A 21,204-nucleotide genomic window follows, 5' to 3' on the forward strand; every position below is an offset into this window, starting at 1 on the left:
CCAAGCCTATATCCAAAATAATAAATGACCCAACCCCATATGATCTTAACTTTTGTGTAGCACGTATCAAATGCCTTCTGCAAGTCTAGATATACTACAAGATTCCCATGATCTATATTGCTCGTTACAACTACAAAGATCTCTAGCAAATTAGTCAAACATAATCTACCCTTCGTAAAATCATAAAGACTCTGATGGATTGCATTTTGACTTTCCAAATGTTATTACTTCCTTAATGGATTCCAACAATTTTCCCAATGCTAAACGTTAAACTAACTACTTTCTGCTTCCAAGATTCAAGTTGGTTACTCCCCCATGCCATTTTGCTGAACATTTGAACAGTCAAAGGTGGCACTTCTGAGCTAATCATGGTAATGTAGATTGAAGTCTTCAACATTAAGTTTATTCTCTGTTTGATTCTCTCATTGATTACTCAAAGTTCTCTTCAATGTGAAAGAGTATTAATCTATCTGTTGGGAATAACTATACACACCCAACAATGTAAAGCTGTGTTTCCCTTATTTCTGCCACATACATCCATAAACCCACATGTTCACACACTGTCCAATAAACACTAAAGAACTACAGATGATGGAAATCTAAAACAAAAAAAAGTGCTTGAGTAACTGAGCAGGTCTGGCAGCATCTATGGATAGAAAAAAAAAAGGAGTTCACAGTTTGATTCTAGTATCAGGGGCTTTGGTAGGTGAGGAGAGAGTAGACAAACGGGCATGTGTTGCACCTTCTGTGAATGCATGGGAAAGTTCCATGGGATTGTTGGGAGTTAAGGAAGTGTCCCGGAGGCTAACAAGCAAAGGAGGGGAATATGTGTCTGGTTGCGTGACATCTGACTGGAGTTGTTAGGAATGGCTGCTTATGAGCCTTTGGATGCAAGTCTAGTGGGGTGGAAATTGAGGACCAGGGTGACTCCACCCTTGTTGTAGGAGGGAAGGGGTGAGGGCAGAAGGTCAGGAAGTGCGTCAGACACACCCGATGGTCCTGCCAACTACAGTGGCAGGAAATCCTCGGAAGAAGAAGAAAGGTGGATGTTTCTGAAGCCTCGTCTTCTAAAGGTGACATCATCAGAATAGATGCATGAATGCAGAGAAACTGGGGAAAATGGAATGGAGTCCTTACAGGAAACAGAGTGTGAGAATATATAGTTAATGTAACTGTGGGAGTTGGTGGGTTCGTAATAGATATTAGTGATTAGTATAGCTCTGGAAATGAAAATAGAGATGTCAAAGAAGGGAAAGAGGAAGGAGGAGATGGACCAGGTTAAGGTGAGAGCAAGATGGAAATTGAAAGCAAAATTCATAAAGACAGCTGTAGAGGCAAAGAAGATTGCCTTCCTAATGTTTAATTATTCAAAATGTTAGTTCTTACAACAGAATGTCAGATGAGAAAATCTTAAACTGTGGAGGGAGTGCATGGGCCAAGTGGAACAACAGTGAAGTAAAGCTGAGGGCTGCACTGACTGACATCTTTGAAAGACTCATATTGCACAAGAGTGAAATTCTGCTCATGAATGCTGTTACACACTCTGCCAATAAAATCATGGCAGCATGAAATAAACACAAAGTGAATGAAAGAAATACTATTAATACAACAGTAAATAAATATGGAGCAAATTACTGTAATGGTATTGGCAGGACTACCTTGCTTAGGTGGTTTAAGAGGACATTCTCAAAGTTGAATATTAGTGTTCCTACCTAAATAAAAACAGTAAGAACTGTGAATACTGTAAATCAGAAACAAAAATAGAAACTGCAGGAAAAGCTCAGACATTTCAGGTCTGGAGACCCTTCCTCAAAACTGGCCAGTTCTGAGGAAGTGTCGCCAGATCTGAAAAATTAATTCTGATTTCTTCTAACAGATACTGCCAGACATGCTGCGCTCTCTACTGGCGATTTCTATGTTTGTTACATTGTTCCTACCTCTGCGCTAGAAGGTTCAAGTTCCACCTGCCCTTGATGTGTGTCCTATCAGAACAGGTTGATTAAAAATACGTCTGGGAAACATGACATTATGCTTACAGATGTTTTTCCCGAAGACCAAAATGCAATGTGAGGGGAGTATAGGTAGGTTTCTGAAATGAACAGAGCGGGGACCGGGAAGCAGCCATACAGAGGGTGGTAGACGATTGTTTTCAGACTGGAGACCTGTGACCAGTGGAGTGCCACAAGGATCTGTGCTGGGTCCACTGCTTTTCTGCATTTATATAAATGATTTGGATATGAACAGTTGAGGTATATAGTTAGTAAGTTTGCAGATGACACAAAAATTGGAGGCATAGTGGACAGTGAAGAAGGTTACCTCAAAGTACAACAGGTTTGATCAGATGGGCCAATGGGCTGAGGAGTGGCAGATGAAGTTTAATTTAGAGAAATGTGAGTTACAGCATTTTGGAAAAGCAAATCAGAGCATGACTTCTATGCTTTATGGTATGGTCCTGGGGAGTGTTACTGAACAAACAGACCTTAAGAGTGCAGGTTCATAGTTCCTAGAAAGTGGAGTCGCAGATAGATAGGAGAGGGAAGGCAGCATTTGGTATGCTTTCCTTTATTGATCAGAGCATTGAGTATAGGAGTTGGGAGGTCATTTTGCAGCTGTACAGAACATTAGTGAAGCCAAATTTGGAATGAAAGGATTCAGAAAAGATTTGCAAGGATGTTGCCAGAATTGGAGCTATAGGGAGAGGCTGAATACGCTGGGGCTGTTTTCCCTGGAGCGTCAGAAGTTGAGAGGTGGCCTCAGAAGTTCATAAAATCATGAGAAGCATGGATAGGATAAACAGACAAGGTATTTTCCTGGGGTGGGGGAGTCCAGAACTAGAGGGCAGAGGTTTAGGGTGAGAGGGGAAAGATATAAAGGAGACCTAAAGGGCAACGTTTTCACGCAAAGGGTGGTGCATGTATGGAATGAGCTGCCAGAGGAAATGGTGGAGGCTGGTACAATTGCAACATTTAAAAGGCATTTTGGATAGGTATATGAATAGGAAGGGTTTGGAGGGATATGGACTAAGTACTGGCAAATGGGACTAGATTGGGTTGGGATATCTCGTCAGCATGGACGAGTTGGACCGTAGTGTATATCTTCGAGGAGAAAGTGAGGTCTGCAGATGCTGGAGATCAAAGTTGAAACTTTATTGCTGGAACAGCACAGCAGGTCAGGCAGCATCCAGGGAACAGGAGATTCGACGTTTCGGGCACAGGCCCTTCTTCAGGAATGAGCAGAGAGTGTTCAGCAGGAGAAGATAAAAAGGTAGGGAGGAGGGACTTGGAGGAGGGGCGTTGGAAATGTGATAGGTGGAAAGAGGTCAAGGTGAGGGTGATAGGTCGGAGTAGGATGGAGGCGGAGAGGTCAAGAAGAAGACTGCAGGTCAGGAAGGTGGTGCCAGGCTGGAGGGATTCGGCTGAGACAAGGTGGGGGGAGGGGGGATGAAGAAACTGGTGAAGTCCAAGTTCATCCCCTGTGGTTGGAGGGTTCCAAGTCGGAAGATAAGACGCTCCTCCTCCGACCGTCGCGTTGTTGTGGTTTGGCGGTGGATGAGTCCAATGACCTGCATATCCTCGGTGGAGTGGGAGGGGGAGTTGAAATGCTGTGCTACAGGGTGGTTGGGTTGGTTCGTCCGGGTGGCCCAGAGGTGCTCTCTGAATCGCTCCGCAAGTAGGCGGCCTGTCTCCCCAATATAGAGGAGGCCACACCGGCTGCAGCGGATGCAGTAGATGATGTGGGTGGAGGTGCAGGTGAATCTGTGGCGGATATGGAAGTTTCCTTTGGGGCCTTGGAGAGAAGTGAGGGGGGGAGGTGTGGGCGCAAGTGTTGCACCTCCTGCGGTTGCAAGGGAAGGTGCCGGGAGTGGAGGTTGGGTCGGTGGGGGGTGTGGATCTGACAAGGGAGTCGCAGAGGGAGTGGTCTCTACGGAAAGCTGATAGGGGAGGGGAGGGAAATATATCCTTGGTGCTGGGGTCTGTTTGGAGGTGGCGGAAGTGACGGCGGATGATGCGCTGTACATGGAGATTGGTGGGGTGGTAGGTGAGGACCAGTGGGGTTCTGTCCTGGTGGCGGTTGGAGGGGGGGGGGTTCAAGGGCGGAGGAGCGGGAAGTGGAGGAGATGCGGTGGAGGGCATCGTCGACCACGTCGGGGGGCAAATTGCGGTCCTTGAAGAAGGAGGCCATCTGTGTTGTACGTATTTTGAACTGGTCCTCCTGGGAGCAGATGCGGCGGAGACGAAGGAATTGGGAGAATGGGATGGTGTTTATACAGGGGACAGGATGGGAGGAGGTGTAGTCCAGGTAGCTGTGGGAGTCGGTTGGTTTGTAGTAGATGTCCGTGTTGATTCGGTCGCCTGAGATAGAAACAGAAAGGTCTAGGAAGGGGAGGGAGGAGTCCGAGACTGTCCAGATGAATTTGAGGTCAGGGTGGAAGGTGTTAGTGTAGTGGATGAACTGTTCAACCTCCTCGTGGGAGCACGAGGTAGCGCCGATACAGTCATCAATGTAGCGAAGGAAAAGATGGGGGGTGGGGCCAGTGTAGTTGCGGAAGATGGATTGTTCCACTACGTTATGTGGAACAATCCATCTTCCGCAACTACACTGGCCCCACCCCCCATCTTTTCCTTCGCTACATTGATGACTGTATCGGCGCTACCTCGTGCTCCCACGAGGAGGTTGAACAGTTCATCCACTACACTAACACCTTCCACCCTGACCTCAAATTCATCTGGACAGTCTCGGACTCCTCCCTCCCCTTCCTAGACCTTTCTGTTTCTATCTCAGGCGACCGAATCAACACGGACATCTACTACAAACCAACCGACTCCCACAGCTACCTGGACTACACCTCCTCCCATCCTGCCCCCTGTATAAACACCATCCCATTCTCCCAATTCCTTCGTCTCCGCCGCATCTGCTCCCAGGAAGACCAGTTCAAAATACGTACAACACAGATGGCCTCCTTCTTCAAGGACCGCAATTTGCCCCCCGACGTGGTCGACGATGCCCTCCACCGCATCTCCTCCACTTCCCGCTCCTCCGCCCTTGAGCCCCGCCCCTCCAACCGCCACCAGGACAGAACCCCACTGGTCCTCACCTACCACCCCACCAATCTCCATGTACAGCGCATCATCCGCCGTCACTTCCTCCACCTCCAAACAGACCCCAGCACCAAGGATATATTTCCCTCCCCTCCCCTATCAGCTTTCCGTAGAGACCACTCCCTCCGCGACTCCCTTGTCAGATCCACACCCCCCCACCGACCCAACCTCCACTCCCGGCACCTTCCCTTGCAACCGCAGGAGGTGCAACACTTGCGCCCACACCTCCCCCCCTCACTTCTCTCCAAGGCCCCAAAGGAAACTTCCATATCCGCCACAGATTCACCTGCACCTCCACCCACATCATCTACTGCATCCGCTGCAGCCGGTGTGGCCTCCTCTATATTGGGGAGACAGGCCGCCTACTTGCGGAGCGATTCAGAGAGCACCTCTGGGCCACCCGGACGAACCAACCCAACCACCCTGTAGCACAGCATTTCAACTCCCCCTCCCACTCCACCGAGGATATGCAGGTCATTGGACTCATCCACCGCCAAACCACAACAATGCGTCGGTCAGAGGAGGAGCGTCTTATCTTCCGACTGGGAACCCTCCAACCACAGGGGATGAACTTGGACTTCACCAGTTTCTTCATCCCCCCTCCCCCCACCTTGTCTCAGCCGAATCCCTCCAGCCCGGCACCGCCTTCCTGACCTGCAGTCTTCTTCTTGACCTCTCCGCCTCCATCCTACTCCGACCTATCACCCTCACCTTGACCTCTTTCCACCTATCACATTTCCAACGCCCCTCCTCCAAGTCCCTCCTCCCTACCTTTTATCTTCTCCTGCTGAACACTCTCTGCTCATTCCTGAAGAAGGGCCTGTGCCCGAAACGTCGAATCTCCTGTTCCCTGGATGCTGCCTGACCTGCTGTGCTGTTCCAGCAATAAAGTTTCAACGTAGTGTATATCTCCATTACTCCATATTCTGAGCAGGAAACCACGCTGAACTGTAACGCTGCAAAAGTTCTCAAATAGGCAACATTAAAAACACAGATTACAATAAACCTCCGTGCATTAAAATTTCAGTCCTCCTTCAAGAGTAACGCTAAAAAAGATTAAATGCAGACTGTCTAACCACATGCTCCAATTGCCTAAATACCGTACGGTTACGTCCAACTGTTCGAGCTTAGTTCCCATTTGGATTATGCAGCTCGTGAACTGATTGGACACAGACCAGATATTCAGTAACCAACTACCTCGGACACAAGAACCAGCTCATACTGTTCCACAGCTAACTGAGCATATACTTCAATAACAGAGCCACAGTGCTTCCACAAACTAAACTCAGCCTAAGGCGAGCTAGTCCCCATTCTGGATCAGAGTGGTGCTGGAAAAGCACAGCAGTTCAGGCAGCATCCGAGGTGCAGGAAAATCGACATTTCGGGCAAAAGCCCTTCATCAGGAATAGAGACCAGTCAATCACCTAATTCAAGCCCAGGCTCCCGTCCAGCCTTACTCGCTTCAAGGCCGCATTTCCACTGACTGTCAGGAATCTCGGCCAATCACAGCTGAGGAAGGAAGCTGACAAACCACTTGTGGGCGGCACCAGAATAAACCAATCGTAACTTCAAGCCTGAACAGCCCAATCATAATGAGAAAACAGACCCTGAGCAGACCAATTAGAGCAGGGGAACTGAACAGACCGACCAATCGGAACGGGAGTGTATTGCCAATCCGTACCATTCACGAGGTGGTCCAGAAATGAGCCAATCAGTGTGTTCTAAGCGTTGAGGGGCGGGTCTTGCTGGGCAAGGAGGAGAACTGTGAATGTGGTGCTTTAAGCGGTTTGTAGTTATTCAGGGACCTTGATCGTATCAAATGATTCAAAAAATGATCTTAATAAGTCTGCTACTATCTAGAGGGTCACTGGAGTCGAAATGTTAACTCGGTGTTCTCTGTACAGATACGGTCAGAGCTGATGTATTTCAGTTTTCTAGCATCCCCAGTTTTTTATGATGTTAAATGTTGCATTTTCTTTGCTGAAGGAGCTGACTTCATGCTACGTGTCCAGTTCCCTACGTTTCATGCCGCTTCTCTGTAGCCATTCTTGAACTAGTTAGTCTTAAATTGAATGGAAAGATATGAAACAAAAGGATGTTAATTAAATCTAATCATAGTTGCCTTCGCCAGCTGAGTGTAGCCAATTAACTGGCTTTGGCTTGTGTTTTACCAAAAATCGGCTGTTGAAAATGGGTTGCTTGAAAAGCGCAGCAGGTCAGGCAGCATCCAAGGAACAGGAGAATCGACGTTTCGGGCATAAGCCCTTCTTCACCCCATTCCCGAAGAAGGGCTTATGCCCGAAACGTCGATTCTCCTGTTCCTTGGATGCTGCCTGACCTGCTGCGCTTTTCAAGCAACACATTTTCAGCTCTGATCTCCAGCATCTGCAGACCTCACTTTCTCCTCAAAAATCGGCTGTGTCAGTTTTGAGGAGTTTAATGGAGGGTTTCTCCCTGTGAATTACCTCATGCAATTACCCACAGCTTGTCTTATTACTTATTCACCATACCTCCTTGGTATTGTTAATGATAACTCTCCCTCACCGAGGTAGGTTCTCTATTCCCACAGAATTCCCAGCTTCTGTGCACCTGGTGAAGCACTACAAACCCAGAGCTGCCCTGTACATTGCACGCTATGGAAATGAAGGAAACTTCTGAGGGGACGTGGGTGGTCTATGTGACACTTCATTGCAAATACACGCTGTCACTGGCTAATAAATTGCTATTTGCTATCATCAACTACCTGATGGATTTACAAAGTTAAAAATCACACAACACCAGGTTATATTCCAACAGGTTTAATTGGAAGCACACTAGCTTTCGGAGCGATGCTCCTTCATCAGGTGATAATGGAGGGCTCGATCGTAACACAGAATTTATAGCAAAAATTTACAGTGTGATGTAACTGAAATTATACATTGAAAAATTGATTGTCTGTTAAGCCTTTCATCTGTTAGAATACAGTGATAGTTTCACTTCTTTCATGTGTAAATCACAAAACCTTTTTTTAAAAGTTGCATTCTCAGGTTAGCTGTTAACAATGGTGATAGCTAGACAATATATTGAAGGTGTGGCCCCCTGTGTTGTCTGTCTATGCCATGCCATCCACCTGATGGATTGTTATTGTAACTCCACTGTAAAGGGATTTAAGATGGCAGCAGAGTAGGACGCTCCTGTGCTTCACCTCTTTTTTTCCTCCTCTTCATCTCTCTCCTTAGAAGCAAATACTAGTGCAGGCACTGGCAACAAGCCCTGGAACAGCGTCTGGGCTGCAAGCCTCTGTATAGCGCGCAAGCAGTGAGTCCCTGGCGGACACTGGCAGGGGGAGGCAATCCTGGCACTTACCTTGAAGCAACTGAATGCTTATATGGAGTGCACCAGGGCTCGGAATGGAGGAGGGATGGCTGTTGGACTCGGGTCTGACATGAGCGGTCAGACCACATTCATCAGACCCTGCAGTGACCTGCTACACTGTAAAGTCCATTTGAAATTTCCTACCTTACTGTAATGTCAACCCTTTAATGTCCTATTTTAAACTTATTTTTTCGACTCTAAGTAACACAGCTACTTTTATTCCTCTGCTGTATCCAAGAATTGTAACTAGATACTAGTACCTGAGATGTCACCATAATAAGGCGGACATTGTAAAAGCTTTTCACTGTACTCCTGCAATGGAGTACGTGTGACAATAAAAGGATATTCTGTTTTATTCTGTACAGACTACCCATCATTAGTGCTATTAGACTTTTGCCTAAGGGAATGCCATTCTTTTCCTAATGGCCGAACCACTTTCTCATTGATTAATGTGGGTGTCAAATGTTGGCAACTTTTATGGAAGTCACCAGAATCAAATAGCCATCCCACTTCTTCAGGTCACAGGTCCCACTCCATCTATTGACATAGTTTGGTGATGGGTCTCAGAACATACCTGGTCTGCAGTGGCATTGCACCTTGCTCACATGGAAGAAATGGCATTCACAACAATTAACTCTGGCTCTTCCTTACCTCCTCATAAGCCCTTTGGGGACATCCAGCTGCAACTTTTCACATGGAATCTGATTGGCAGCATTTGGTGATTGTGTCTTGAGCTTACTGGCATACCTGTTACTTGAACCTTACAGCTTAGCGAGCAAACGTACATCCAGTACCTGTTACCCTTTCGTCTCTCTGCACTATTGTCGCACTGTAGCCTTTATGTGGATGTTTGACATCAGCTCCCTTATTCCAATGTAGCAGCACAAACCATGTTGCACTAATGTGATAGAAAACTTTGAGTGCAGCAGGATTGCTTAAACCTTGTCCGTTCCAAACCGTAGCACCCAAGTTAGGCAGCATTGCATATAAAAACATGTTGGCAAATACAGTTTAAGGTGAGAGGAAATCAACTCTGCTATTGTGTAGCCTGTAAGATCTTGGACTGTCTTTGCAAATTGTAGGTAAAAACAATGACTGCAGATGCTGAAAACCAGATTCTGGATTAGAGTGGTGCTGGAAAAGCACAGCAGTTCAGGCAGCATCCGAGGAGCAGGAAAATTGATGTTTCGGGCAAATTGTAGCCTACAGGTGACACTTTTAAAGCTACCTATGATTACTTCTGCTTCACAGGTATGCCTATAACTAATCTGTAATGATGTGGTAAAGATTGCTTGTAGCCAAGATTTGTATCCCACAGAGTTGAGCATTGCATGCATTTCAATGCAATGAAATATGATTACAGAATTCTTCAATCTGTACCATATAAGTGCTTGATTAATGTAATTGTCACATCGTTAACCTGTGTGCTCTATAGAAAAGTTACTCTGCAAACCTCAGGTGTGGTCCTAACCATTTTCCATTATTATGATTTCGATGAGTATGAAAGGCGATGCAGATCTTGCTTGAAAGAATATGTCACAGGCTCATTAAGCAACCTACCTGGACCTCCATGTCCTTTTCTTCCTTGTATTCCCTATCGAGTCCATCAGTACTGAGCTTCCACATGTTCCCATCCAACTTTTAAATTTAAATCTTCAACTCCCAATAATACATCCTGAGCCCCAGTCCCATAGCTTGGCCATGGCATCAATCATGCTGTGTTGTCCTCATTCTGAAGCCAGACTCAATCCCACCATTCTCAGTGCATTGATGGTCATAGGTTATCACAATCATCACACATTTTTATATTGAGTTGTTCCCCTTCGTTATTAGTATTATTCCCATTGCATCTCACCATGCTGCCTTCATTCCCAAAATTGACCTCCCAACTTCCCTGCCACAGCTGTGGCTTTTGAGAACTCCTTTGATTTTCATTGAGCAGACTGCATTTTATTAACATAGTCCCTACAAATCAGATGACTCCACCAATCAAAGTCCACTTTCCATCAATCAACACTCTTCTTACGTTAGGGCCCAGGTGTCCTTGGAGAAGGAGCACGTGGTGTCAACCAACACCCTGGAGTTGTTCAGGGAGAGGTGGGCGCCGCAGGGAGTGGAGTGCATCATTTCTCCCTCCAACTCCATTTTGATTTAGTCCCTACCCTCCCCTTCACTGTTTTGATCACACAGCACTGCCCTTTGATGTGAAGGGCAGTGTTTGTCACTGGCCACCCAGGTGTTTTCCTATCTTCCTGGTGGTGAAAATTGAATAAAGATTCGTGCACTTTGTGTCTTTCACTGTGTCTCACACCTGCACACGCACACCATGGGTGCTGGGGAAAAAATAAGCACTACTGCACTTAGGTGGTAGTGTGGGGGTTAAAATAAAAAGAAAAATATAAATATACATGATGTCACTGGCCACCCGGGTGTTTTCCTATCTTCCTGGTGGTGGAAATTGAATAAAGATTCGTGCACTTAATAAAAAGAAAAAATAAATAAACAATAACAAAATAAATAAACAGGAGTGGGGGTGTCCTTGAAGAAGGAGCACGCGGTAAAAAAAAACACTTCTCTCATGCATTATAAATGTTGGTTTTCTCCTGAAATCGCTCTGCTTGCACATTTTCCTGTGGACCTCAAACTGAAAAGCTTTGACAAAATGTGACTTCTTTCAAATGTCTCCATGTTATAGTCTTAATATTGAAAAAAAAGTTCCATGTTAAGTGTGTAGCCAATGGGGAAAAACATTTCAAACACTTTTCTTTTTACCAGAAGTAGTTTTTACGTGTAAAACTTTTATAAGACACCTTCTCGATGGTTAGGAGGCTAAGTCTATTATTTCTGATTTGGAGATGCAGTGTTGGACTGGGGTGTACAAAGTTAAAAATCAGACAGCACCATGTTATAGTCCAACAGGTTTATTTGGAAACACTAGCTTTCAGAGCACAGCTCTTTCATCAGGTGGTTGTGGAGTATAACTTATAGTCATGTAATTCCACAGTATAAAATTGGCCTTATCAGCATGCTTTATAAATAGGACCCAAGGTGTTTGTTCAGTGTGCAAACTGATGCCAAATTAGGGCACATTACAGCCATCCTGTGGGATAATGCCTATTCTGATCAGATCATTTGTTGTTGAATATCCCATAGACTCCTGAAGAATATCCCATAGACTCCTATATTTGAAGAATATAGAATCTACCTCTGATTAGCTATCTCAAAAGTTTGAGATATAGCACAAGCAAACTATTTCATGTTGCTACTATGTAGTAGCAGCATAATTAGTGTTCATGAAGCATTTCGGAGAGACCATTCTGTCCGCGATTCCCTTCCCACGCCCCCCACCAGCCCATTCCCCACTCCCAGCACCTCCCCTTGCCATTGCAAGAAGTGCAAAGCCAGTGTCCTCACCTCTGTCCAAGGTCCCAAAGGATCCTTCCACCTCTGACAGAAATTTACCTGTGCGCGACTCATCATCTACTGTATCTGTTGCACCCGATATGTTCTCCTCCATATTGCAACGTTGGTGTCCTGTCTGTCCGATTATTTCTGAGACACCCACACCAAGCAACCCCACTTCCCGTGGCTGAACACTTCAACTACCCCCACCCCCCCACAAAGGACATGCAGGTCCTGAGCTACCTCCATCGCCAAACCCTAACCACCCGATGCCTGGAGAAAGAATGCCTCGTCTTCTTCCTTAGGACCCTGAATGCATATGAGGTCAATGTGGATTTCACCAGTTTCCTTATTTCCCCTCCCCCACCTTATCCCAGTCCCAAGCCTTCAACTCAGCATCTTTCTTCCTACCTATTCGCTTCACCCTCCTCTCCGACCTATCACTTGCACTCCCACTTTCATCTACCTATTGCATTCCCAGCTACCTTTCCACCCCACGCCTCTCCAATTTATATCTCAGCCCCCCTGCCCACAAGCCTCATTCCTGATGAAGGGCTTATGCCCAAAACATTGATTCCCCTGCTGCATGGATGCTGCCTGACATACTGTGCTTTTCCAGCACCACAGTCTTGACTTTTGATCTCCAGCATCTGCAGTCCTTGTCTTCTCCCAGTTCACTATCAACAGGTTTGTTGAAGTTGTGGCTTTCAAGAGGTTATTTACCTAAATAAATAAATTGAAAAAAAAGTCCTGTACAGTACCCTGGATTAACTCGAGTCCAATGTTAAAATGTTGGAATAATGTCAGGAAACATACCTTCCAATGGAAGATTATTACCTGGAAGGATCTACCAGGCTGAGCAATGCAGGTGAAATATATCATGTACGTCCAACAGCCAGTTGCAATCATAAAAATAAAAATGTCCCATAGTATTTCAAAAAAGCATAAGGAAAAATTGAATATGATCAAAATCTTGGTCAATATGTGGGATTAAAGAAAGACCTTGAAAAGAGGAAAGAAAGGTGGCAGTTTAGAATTCCATTGTGTTACAAATTGGAGCTGAAGGAATAATTACAACCCAATGGGATAATTGGGATCCCCCAATGGACCTAATTCACAGAAGAAGGTTGAGAGTTCCTGGGAGATTGTGGGCCTGGAGTATGCTACAGGGATAAGAAGGCAAAAGACTGATCTAGACCAGTCATATATATAATTCAGAGCAAGAAAAGGTCGGAGTCTTGCAGTGAGTAAATCATCCCAAAATCTATCTACAAAGCACCAGTCTGTGATAAAATGTTCTCCACTTGCCTGAAAGAGTACTGCACCAACAACACTCAAAAAGTTCTACACTATCCAAGGCAAAGCAGCCTGCCAGCACCCATCACCCAAGTCAAACATTTCACATTCCCTTCACAGTGGCAACAGTGTGTACCATGTTAGGAATACTGAGCTAAGATACATAAACAAGGTCACTGTCAGGATGTAGATACGATGTAGACAGAAAAGATTTGGATAAGTTGAAATATTGTATATGGGTGAAAGTTAGAATGGAGGAATGTAGGCAATGTAGGCTTAACTGAGACTTTCGGCAGAAGATGTACTGAATAGGGACAGAGGGATATCATATTACAATCAGCAGTTTTTATGACAAATGGATAAGGATACAAACTCCCGTCAGGGCACATAATTCATAAACAATCCTATGAAGATGAGTGGTCAGGGGTGCATTTATTGGAAACAGTACAGAGTTTCCAGTTGATCGGACCAAGAATAATAATTTAGTTGCAAATGTTCAGCTGGAGGAAATTTAAAGTAGATGAAAAGCCGGACTACTGGGGACCGGTGGTAGCATCTTTATCTCTGGGTCAGATGACTAGGTTTAAGTTCCATCTGCTCCAGAAATGTCTCCTAACACATCAGAACACGTTGGTTAAAAATAATTAGGACTCTTGTGGCCAATGGTAGTATTCCTACATATGGACCAGGAAGGCCAAGTTCAAGTTCCACCCGCTCCAGGGATGTGTTGTAACACCTCTGAATTGGTGGATTCAAAAAGGTGTCTACCAGATTGGTGTCTGATAGTAGAGAAACAGTGGAATGATTAAGGAAGGTTGTGCAAGCATGTGTAGAAGCCCAACCCAGTTGTTTGGTGGGTGATATCTGCCAAATGAAGTATGTAGTTGAGGGAGAGAAGGGAGCAGAAGATGGAACATGAGTACTGCCAACACAATAGCAAGGATAAAAAGATAAACCTCAAGATGGATCAAACTGCAATCACACAGGTAGATAAGAGACAAATGAAAATAAGTATATTATGCTGGACAGCAGAAATGATTGTTGGAGCAGAGTGGTGTGATTATTCTGTCAAAAGCCACGAAAAGGTACAGGAAAGGTATAATCATAGTGAATTATGCTTTTTTTTTGTTTAGGACTATTTTAATATTGTGAAAGAGGTAAATGAGGAAGGAACTGGGCATGAATTTATTTGCTGACAAACTATACAGGAACATTGTGAAAGAAATGGAGGTTTGAGATGAGGTAATAATTTGAGAAGAAAGAAAGATCAAGAGTTTTCTTTTTGAGAAAGGGGTGCTATTATTTCTGAAAGGAATGGGCACAGTAGTCTATTATTGGGAACCATTTACTGAATCACTTCTTATAGTAGCCAACACATGGATGCTATGATGATTGGAATCAAAGATTTCAGTGCAGGGATAAGCAAAACTGACTGGATTTAACTCTTTAATAAATTCAAGATCTTGTTGGTCTCCTTGATTCAGTTACCCACTGGATAAGTTCAGTGCTATTTGTAGTCTTTCATTTCTCACTAATGAATAAAAGTGATTTCATAAGTGGATCTGCTATCTCATTTATTTTTTTCCATTTTCTTATTGAGTAAGCAACTGTCTTGTATTGCAATACAGGTTTACAAGTACCAGGCAACTGCTGCTTCATTTACATGGGTTGGAATAGGGAGTATAACCTAATCAATACCTCTCTTAATAAACTGTGGGCTTAGGAAGCAAAATAACTATAGTATCTACTATTTAAAAGTGGTACGTCCACTCAAAAAGTAGTTAAGTCAAAATTGGCCAAAAAATACACATTTGAACAAAAGACATTTGTGTTGATACATCATAGTTTATCCTATTTCTTAAGGGCCAGAGGAGCAGCCAGGTCCCACACACACTCCCTTGATGTTAGTTTCTTAAAGCTTCAAATATGTATTTCTGGACCATACATACAAGTACCAGGAGTTCAGTGATGTGCAATTATTGTACTTCCTTACAAATATGGTGCACCAGAAAACGGAATTTTTTATAGGATATGGCAGCCCTTTTTGAATCATATAGGCATGGACTTATCGGCTATATTGGTTAGGGTCTTTTTGTAGCCATGAGGACTGTGTCTGGTGGCCAGGGGGCCCTTGGAAGGAAGAATTCTGAACAAATACGGGTATGCCAACTGATGCTCCCGACTTAAAATAATTTAATTTGCCTTGAGTCAACTCAGCCGCATTGAGTGTTGTGGTGTCTGGGATTCAGACCATACTTGAGCTCAAGTACTGAATTCAGACAAAAAAGTTGCAGAATTGTAATAAATATTTAAAATGTATCGCACATTTTCAAGGTATCGCAAAATGCTTCATAGCAATTTATTAGATGAGACATTTAGTTTCCATTCATTGTGCACAGCAGTGGGAGGATGACTAGTTGATCCACTTTGGTGTTGACTGAGAGATTAGTATTGGCCATTACATTAGGAAACTTCCTACACTTTATGAGAAAAGAATCCCTCAGGAATTTTACTTTCAACTGAACAGACAAAATGGTACATGGTTTAGTATAACATTCAAAAGATTGTTGCACCAGTGCAGCACTTCTCAGTGCTGGATTGAACAATATATGCACAAATTGAGGACTGGGACTTGGAAGTCATTCATCCTGACATAAAGAAGCTACTCCTTAGGGTACAGAAAAGGTTTACCAGCATATTACTTGGTATGGGGGATTTCAGCTATGAAAAAAGGTTGGATAGACTGGGTTTGTTTTCATTGATAGGCATGAGGTTGAGGGGCAACCTAAGAGAAGTTTGTAAGGTTGTGAATTGCATGGATAGAGTGGAAAGTATGAGGCTTTTTTTCCCAGAGTGGAAAGGTCAATTACTAGAGGACACACGTTCAAAGTGCGGGAGTAGGGGGGGGGAGGGAAGATGTTTTTCCACAAAGGATCGTGGAGTGCCTGGAATGCTTTGCCAGAGGAGGTGGTGGAAGCAGACACAATAGCAACATTCAAGAAACACCTGCCCGAATATGTGAATATGGATCTTGTAAGTGAAGACAGTTTTAGCATGGAAGGACAAAATGCGGCAGTGCAGGCTTGGAGGCTGAAGGGCCTGTTCCTCTGCTGCATTGTTCTTTGTTCCAACAATTAATTAAATGGTCATGGATCATGCTCCTGTAAAGTTCCATCATAAGGGCACTGGTGTTTTTAAAATTCACTGTGTATCCCTTTAATACTTCTCCATACAAAAATATAAAATTACTACAAAATAATAGAACAATCTTACATTATAACAACAATAACCATAAACAAACTACTACTCTACTCCACAAACAAGCTAGGAGAAAAAAAAACTACACAAGCTGCAATTCAATAAAAAACTAAATCAAATTAGTGGGTGGCAGGGTGGCACCGTGGTTAGCACTGCTGCCTCACAGCGCCAGAGACCCGGGTTCAATTCCCGACTCAGGCGACTGACTGTGTGGAGTTTGCACATTCTTCCCGTGTCTGCGTGGGTTTCATCCGGGTGCTCCGGTTTCCTCCCACAGTCCAAAGATGTGCAGGTTAGGTGAATTGGCCATGCTAAATTGCCCATAGTGTTAGGTAAAGGGGTAAATGTAGGGGAATGGGTGGGTTGCGCTTCGGCGGGTCGGTGTGGACTTGTTGGGCCGAAGGGCCTGTTTCCACACTGTAAGTAATCTAATCTACCAAAACAAAAAGAAACTAAACTGAGTTGACTCAAGGCAAATTAAATTATTTTACGTCGGGAGCATCAATTGGCATACCCGTATTTGTTCAGAATTCTTCCTTCCAAGGGCCCCCTGGCCACCAGACACAGTCCTCATGGCTACAAAAAGACCCTAACCAATATAGCCGATAAGCCCATGCCTATATGATTCAAAAAGGGCTGCCATATCCTATAAAAAGTTCCGTTTTCTGGTGCACCATATTTGTAAGGAAGTCCAGGGGGATGTGCTCCATAACTAACCTATGCCACCCTGAGAGTCCTGGGGATTTTCCAACACCCAACTCTTCAGAATGTTCTTCCTCGCACAGTGAAACAATACTAAACAATTTCTTCCCATGCGCATCCAAAGAGAAGAGAATCGGCAAACCCAAGAGAAGGGACACCAGATCTACTTTGACCTCGGTTCCCAGGACCCCTTCGAAAACACTTGCTGTGGCACCCCAATACCTAAGAAGCTTGCGGCATGACCTAAGAAGCTTGTGGCATGACCACAAGCAATGAGTAAGAGTACCAACAACTATTTTATATTTGGGGCACATTGGGGATGCTCCTGTCTTAAATTTCGCAAGCCGCTCCAGTGCCAAATAAATCTTGAGGAGTACCTTCAATTGCATAGCCTGCATCCTATTGCAAATCAAATCTCCCTTACGTTCTTCCAGATATCCTCCCACACCTCTGGTGAGATCTCCACCCACAATACCTGAGCCCAGATTCCACACAACCGCTCAATGTCTTTCAAGACACTACCTCCTAATAAATGATAGAGGGCACTGACCAAGAGAGTGCCCGTAGACCAAAGCCCTCTCCTCTCTATATCTGACTTATAGGGACTAACCATTAATGTAGTCTTTTTCTGTATGAAGTCCCTAACCTGTTGTCCATGAACAACAGATTAATGAGGGCCATTTTGCTTGGGGGTCCTTGATGTGCAGCCAAATTGACCGCAGGTCCTGGCAAACCCAATCAGCCCACAGGGTAGTAGGGAACTTAGTTGGTATTTCTAAAAGTCTGAAAACTCCACCCCTCACCAATCCCTTGCGGAAGCTGCAATTTGGCAAGCTTCATAAGAGGCTGCCTGTGACACCACATAAAAAAGCTGAATCAACTGTTAAGCCTCCGTAGCACCTGCCTGGGCAGCATCAAAGGGAGCAATCACATGGGATATAATAAACGAGGAAGAACATTCATTTTAACCAGAGCTATTCTACCCAAGCAGATATTAACGGTGAGATGGGGCACCCTTGTTAGCTGCCTCTGCCAATGCTAAAACTGTCAGACCATATACCATTAGTGAGAATCGCTGCTTTAGGATCACTATATAACACTGCCACCCACCTGGCAAAGACCCCTTCCAAGGCCAAACCGTTCCAGGACATAAAAGAGGTACAGCCACTCAACCTGGTCAAATGCTTTCTCTGCATCCAGGGAGACTACCAAGCCCAGAATCGAACATTGCTGGCACATCATATTTAGCATTCTCCTAATATTATTAGAGAATCTGCAACCCCTAATAAAACCTGTCTGGTCCTCCTTTACAATGAAAGGCAAGACCTCCTCCAGCCTCAACGAGGGAATAAAGGGGATGTGCCGAGGGCAATATACATTCAAGCTCCCATATTCCTCTCCATGTATTAAATCTTTGAGGATCAGAAACCGCCCACATTCATCCTTAATTTGGTCTAACAACTGAAATGGTAGATTCTTCTAAATGAGTATAGCTACTTTTCTAATTTTTGAATTAAAGGATGAAAAATCACCCGACCAAACCCTCCCTGTTGTAACTTTAAGTATTCCTTATCAATTAGATGTGTTTCTTGCAGCAAGACTACATCGACTCTTTCCTTTCTAAGGCTTGAAAGTATTTTCTTTTGCTTAATCGATGAATGACTCCCCTTAACTTTCCAGGTACACCATTTACACAAGCGGTTAGCTATAGCTATCCAAAGCAGCTTGTGATCCCCCAGGAAGAAGAACCCCATTTATAGCGCGCCAAGTGAAAACAGTAAACAGTTCATATAAACTTGAAAATACAACTACAAAAACTATCAAATCAAAACTTCTCATAACTACTTCTACAATGAACCAACATATAACGCAAATAAGAGGAGATTTCCCCCTTGTTCACAGGGGGCACTCATACTACTCACTAATCCCTCCATTGCTCCTTCTAACTGAAGCCACGCCCCAAACCCAGACAAAACAAAGTACATAAAAGTCACATGCATCTTACAACAGGAAAATTAAAAGTGGGCATTCAACCCATCCCATCCACACTTTGACCCTTGGCAGTGCGCAAGCCCAGGTGGGCCTGCTCGACCCTCATCCAGTCCACCCCAACTTCCAGCTTCAAAAACTGCAGGAGACATTGTTCCAAGAAGCTGATTAGCTGACCTCCCTCTTCCCACTCTGGCAGTCCATTCAGGCAGATATTCTTCCCATGGCCTCAAGTTTTGAGGTCGTCGACCTGTTCGACTAAGGCCTGTAGCTGCCGTTCCAGGACCTGGACCTGGGCCTCTGAAGATTCCACTACGGTTTCAGAAGCCGCAGCCCACTGCTCCACCTCTATGACATGCCACCCGATATGCTGGATCTCCTGGTCATGCTTCTGCAGCATGCTCGAGGTTGGTTCCAGCCTAGTCCAGGTCTCCTCCATCGCTGAATCAATCTTCTTTTGGAGTTTCATGAACTCCTAGACCAGGCTCTGCTCCACAGGTAAGTCCCCAGGAGCATTCGTGAAAGCAAACACCGCGGCCGCAGTTTCTGGTACTGCAGGGGAGTGCTCTGCTTGATGTGATCCTCACTATCCTTTTCCCTTAGTCATTTTTGTTTCTTTGAGAAAAGCACTGAAACTAATAACAGTTCTAGGGGTGTAAGTCCAACAATTACACCACAATGGGTAAAAAGGGAGGATGAATGCACCACTTTGTCTCGGTTTTTGGACAGAGCCAAACAGGGTAGACCTACTGGATCGCCGCCATCTTGGATTTCCAACAGGCCCTTCTTTTAAAGGTATCACATCTGAAAGAGTGGGGGATCTTATAGAAACATATAAATTTATGAAGGGAATAGATAAGACAGACGTAGGAAGGATGTTTCTACTGGCAGGAGAACCTAGGACAAGAGGGCATAACCTTAAAATTAGGGGGAGCAGATTTAGGACTGAATTGAGAAGGAATTTCTTCACCCAGAGGGTTGTGAATCAATGGAATTCCCTGCCCAGTGAAGTAGTTCACGCTACTTCATTAAATGTTTTTAAGGCTAAGATTTTTTTTTGAACAATAAAGGAATTAGGGGTTATGGTGACAAGGCGGGTAAGTGGAGCTGAGGCCACAAAAAGATCAGCCACGGGCGGCCAGGTGGCACAGTGGTTAGCACTGCTGCCTCACAGCACCAGAGACCCAGGTTCAATTCCCACCTCAGGCAACTGTCTGTGTAGAGTTTGCACATTCTCCCCGTGTCTGCGAGGGTTTCCTCCGGGTGCTCCAGTTTCCTCCCACGGTCCAAAAATGTGCAGATTAGGTGAATTGGCCATGTTAAATTGCCCGTAGTTTTAGATGAAGGGGTGAATGTAGGGGAATGGGTCTGGGTCTGGGTGGGGTTGCTCTTCGGAGGGTCGGTGTGGATTTGTTGGGCCGAAGGGCCTGTTTCCACACTGTAAGTCATCTAATCTAATCATGATGCTATTGAATGGCAGAACAAGCTCAAAGGGCCAGATAGCCTAATCCTGCTGCAAGTTCTTATATATGAAAGGACAGTCATCAAATTCAGGGCTTTTTTGACCATTTTTCTTTGGGAATTAAGGGAAAATTATGCTTCTAATTGTTAAAGCAACGTAGATTTACATTGGTTTATCAAGGATGATTTCATGCAGTTGGAGAATATTATACAGCTGTAAATTGATATTTAAGCAATAATTGAAAAAGCTGGAAATACTAAGTGAGTCAGTTGGTAAATTGAAAGCAGACAAGACTACAGGACCCGATGGCCTATATTCTAGGGTCTTAAAGGAAATGGCAGCAGAGAAAGTGGATCTATTGGTTATAACATTACAAAATACTCCGGATGCAGGAAAGGCTCTGCAGGATTGGAAAAAATGCTAATATTTGCTAATACAAAATAAAAATGTGAAATGCTAATAATGCTAAATGCCAAAGGGAGGGAGACAGGAAGTAGAAAACTGCAAAGCATTTAGCTTAACATCTATCTTTGGCTGAATCCATTATTAAGGAAATAAGAACAGGACATTTGGAAGGTCAAAATACAATCTATCAGAATCAGCATGGTTTTATGAAGGGTAAATCATACTTGACTAATTTGC

The 21,204-nt window shown here is 44.5% G+C and overlaps 1 protein-coding gene across 5 annotated transcripts in view; it reads right to left on the bottom strand.

Moving 5' to 3' along the window:
• tfb1m (transcription factor B1, mitochondrial) overlaps positions 1–6,590 on the bottom strand; it is a 77,784-nt gene extending 71,194 nt beyond the window's left edge. For all 5 annotated transcript variants that reach the window (XR_006312548.2, XR_015758470.1, XM_043696148.2 and 2 more), the window contains exon 1: positions 6,524–6,590. The gene's annotated coding sequence lies outside the window, so the exon portion shown is untranslated. The remainder of the gene's footprint in view (positions 1–6,523) is intronic.
• Between the last annotated feature and the right edge of the window lie 14,614 nt (positions 6,591–21,204).

The sequence above is a fragment of the Chiloscyllium plagiosum genome, unplaced genomic scaffold (assembly GCF_037043375.1).
Source record: "Chiloscyllium plagiosum isolate Xiang-an unplaced genomic scaffold, Cpla_swu_hap1 HiC_scaffold_10, whole genome shotgun sequence".
Taxonomy (NCBI): domain Eukaryota; kingdom Metazoa; phylum Chordata; class Chondrichthyes; order Orectolobiformes; family Hemiscylliidae; genus Chiloscyllium; species Chiloscyllium plagiosum.